We start from the raw sequence: 3965 nt of genomic DNA on the forward strand, positions 1-3965 counted from the left end.
ACCACTCCAACAAACCTCAGTTTGTTTCCTGAGATTAAGAGTCTCTTATGGTTTGTCTCCCTCTCTGGTTTCATCCTGTTTCATTTTTTCCTCCCTTCCTCTATGATCCTCTGTCTTGTTTCTCAAATTCCTCATATCAGTGAGATCATATGATATTTGTCTTTCTCTGATTGACTTATTTGGCTTAGCATGATACCCTCTAGTTCCATCCATGTCATTGCAAATGGCAAGATTTTGGTTTTTTTTGATGTGCATGCCTGGCAATTTTTGATTGGATGCCAAACATTGTGAATTTGGCCTTGTTAACACTTATCAAGCCCAAGGGTGTCAGATACTGTTTTTTTTTCTCTCTATATACATATATATATATTTAATATATTTAATATATTTAATACCTATATGTTCTTGGGCTTTATTGTGTAACTCAGGTAAGATTCTTAGAAACACTGTGTTTTTTCAATTTTTGCTTTAAAGGTTTGTTGGGTGTTGCCAAAGCCGGATAAATGTAGGACTAAGCCTGCATCATGACAGAAACAACTTTGAGTACTCTCTCTGATGCCCTGGGCATGATATGGTTTTCCACTCTGACTTGTGCAAGTAGGAGATACCCCATGTGGAGTCTGAAATTCTCTCCCTGTGCAACTCTCTCACTTTGGTACTTTGTCCTGTGAACTCTTAACTTCCTGGTCCTCCTCCGACCCTCAGTTTCATCTTCTCAACTCCTGAGCTGAGGGTTTTATGTTAACTACCAGTCTCTGCACTATGGACTCAAAGCAACAAGCTGGTGCAATTCGAGGCTTACTTTTTTTCTTTTCAATCCCTTGGGAGTCACTGTCTTTCCTTGCTTGATGACCAATATATTGAAAATGGTTGTCATATATATTTTGGCACTTTTCCAGGTTTTTTTAGTTGTTTCTGGCAGGTGGCTAGATCCATTTCCTATTATTCCATCTTCTCCAGAAGTATAAGTAGTATAATCCAAATTTAAAACCTAAATTTTTATGACAAATAAATGCCTTCAAACTGCAAGCCGTCCAACATTTGAAACACATTAGAATAAAAACTTGGATGGAAAGACTATAGAACACACACAAGTACGTTTGTGTATGTATATATATATGTATGTGTATACATATGTATATATATATTCATAGACACACATTTATAAATAAGTATTAGAGTATAAACATGCAGGGCAAAATATCAAAAATGTTCCTCTCCTTCTTGTGGAAAGGTATATGATTACTTAATTATTTATGGTTTCTATATTTTCCAACACTGATAAAACACATATGCATTTCTTTTATGTTTATAAAATTCTATAAATATTTAAAATATGATTTACATACCCTGCAGAGAAACTGAACCAATAGGATGTTTGTGTGTGTGTGTGTATACATCTTCATGTATCTATGTATCTATTGATCGATCTAGAGAGATTTATTGTAAGAATTGACTCACATGATTATGGAGGCTGACAACTGCCAAGATCTGCAGGATGAGTTGACAAGCTGGAGACCCAGGACAGCTGAAGGTTTAGTTCCAGTATGAAGGCCAGCAGACTTGAAACCCCAGAAGAGATAATACTTCAAGTCTAAAGATAGGGGAAAAAAATGTCCCATCTCAAAGGCAATTAGGCGGGGGGAATTCTCTCTTAGACCTTTCCTATTCAGGCCTTCAAGTGATTATAAGAGGAGTACCCACATTAGGGAGGACAATCTATGAATTTAAATGTTAATCTCATACAAAAACACCCTCACAGAAGCACCCAGAATCATGTTTGACCATGGCACCCATGGCCCAGTTAGACTGACACATAAATCTAACCATCCTGACACTGAAAAGAAACACACATTCTCTAACTTAACCCTTTAATAATTAGGAAAAATATTTAAAATCTAAGTATTAGGCTATGTGCACTCAACCAGCTTAAAGGACTCCCTCCAGAAAGTTTTATTTTAAAAGCAGAAATATATATATATATATATATATATATATATATATACACACACACACACACACACACATACACACACACACACAATCCTCTCTGACATGATTGGATTCATTCACTATTTTCAATATTTATATGAAGTGCTCTTATGCAACTAATAGTGGCAACAACAAAAAACAGTGACTGCTTTCAGTAATTACAAGTTGTATTTCTTCTGTTTGTTACCCAAGCTCATATAAAGAAACTGTGCTATTTAAAATACGTAGTATTTTCACTGCTGCCATTAATTCTGAGTAGTAACTGAAAATGTACTTCTTTTTTTACTTATTGATTTTCATGAGAACAATGTCCGATAAAGCAGATTTTCCCTCACAGACTATTATTTAACACATTTCCTAAATTAACATGTGAGTATCTTTCACAAAGTAAAAACCATGTAAACAGAACTGGGATTCATGACTTACTTAATTCCTCTCCCCTACTGTCAATGTTGCTAACTTCCCAGTTGTTAGTTACACATCACATACTTATTTTCCGGTAAAGACATTCTTCTCTTACAAAGTTTGCATTCATAAATTGTCCTGATAACAAAGGCACTAATGATTTTGTTCACATTGATATAAATTTGTATTATTTCACGCCTAAGTAATTTTCTCCCCATGGTATTACCTGCTCCATGTTATTTTCTTTTCCTTTATTAAAGAATTATATTCTCTCTTCTCCAGTGAGCATGTTTTATTTCTTTCCTTTTGAACCGTGGCCCTCTTTCCAGAGCTCACCAATTCCCAAGTTTTCCCACATGCTTTTGATCTGAAGGTGATTCTGCAGATTTTCCATTACACAGGGCATATACATATTATTTGGCAGTGCAATTCTCATACTACTTTACTTTTTCTTTTTAAAAAATCTGCCCGTATGCTCCAAAAAAGGTAAAAAAGAATGAATAGACACCAGTATTTTCCCTAATACCATTTTATAGTCAGAGCAGCACCTCAACATTGCATATCGAAACTCTTCCTTCTTTTTCCACTTTATCATCTTGTTTCTTTAGTATGCCTATGCTGCGGATCTAAATGATTTGCTGCCCCATTCTTGCTTTTAAGTAGTTACACATTCCCACTGGATCATAAAGCAGTTGCTATTATTTTTAAAAAAGATTTATTTATTATTTGAGGGGGAGGAGAGAAGGCAGAGGGAGTCAGGCTGAGCGTGGAGCCCGACCTGAGGCTCAATCTCACGACCCTGAGATCACAACCTGAGCCAAAACCAAGAGTTGGACACGTAACTGTCTGTGCCTCCCAGGCGTCCCAGCAGTTGCTATTATTTTACATGATTATAACATATGCTCTGTCCTTTTTACTCTCTCTGCAACTCTTGTGTTCTATATTCCTTGCTGAACATGGACAGTTTCCTATACTTTCGCTGTACTGAAAACCACTTCTGCTCAATAATCTGCTTTGTCGGGGCACCTAGGTGGCTCAGTCGGTTGAGCATCTGCCTTCGGCTCAGATCATGATCCCAGGGTCCTGGGATCGAGCCCCGCCCATGTTGGGCTCCCTGCTCAGCGGGGAGTCTGCTTCTTCCTCTCCCTCTGCCTGCCATTCTGCCCACTTGTGCTCTCTTTCTGTCAAATAAATAAATAAAATCTTTAAAAAATATATTCTGTTTTGTCAAACTGGCATTACATATTCCGATTCCATGTCCCTGAACACCCATCTCTCAACAAGCAAATTTCCTAAATCCTCTGTATTTTACTCTGATTGGAACATCAAGGTATGACAATCCTATTATTTAAAACTGCATCTTTTATATCTATATTCTTTGAAAAATATTTCTATGTCATTTTCTTATACATTTTCATTTTCCTTCATAACAATGCTTGATTTATTCATCAATATAATTCAGTCCCATGAGTCCCAGTAACAATTTAAGGATATTTACGTAAAAAAGACTTTACAATAAAATAATTTAAAATTTGAATGATTAAAGCTAGATTTTTTTTTAAATAAGA

This window comes from Leptonychotes weddellii, chromosome X (assembly GCF_054177405.1).
Source record: "Leptonychotes weddellii isolate Sample4059 chromosome X, ASM5417740v2, whole genome shotgun sequence".
In the NCBI taxonomy this organism is placed as follows: domain Eukaryota; kingdom Metazoa; phylum Chordata; class Mammalia; order Carnivora; family Phocidae; genus Leptonychotes; species Leptonychotes weddellii.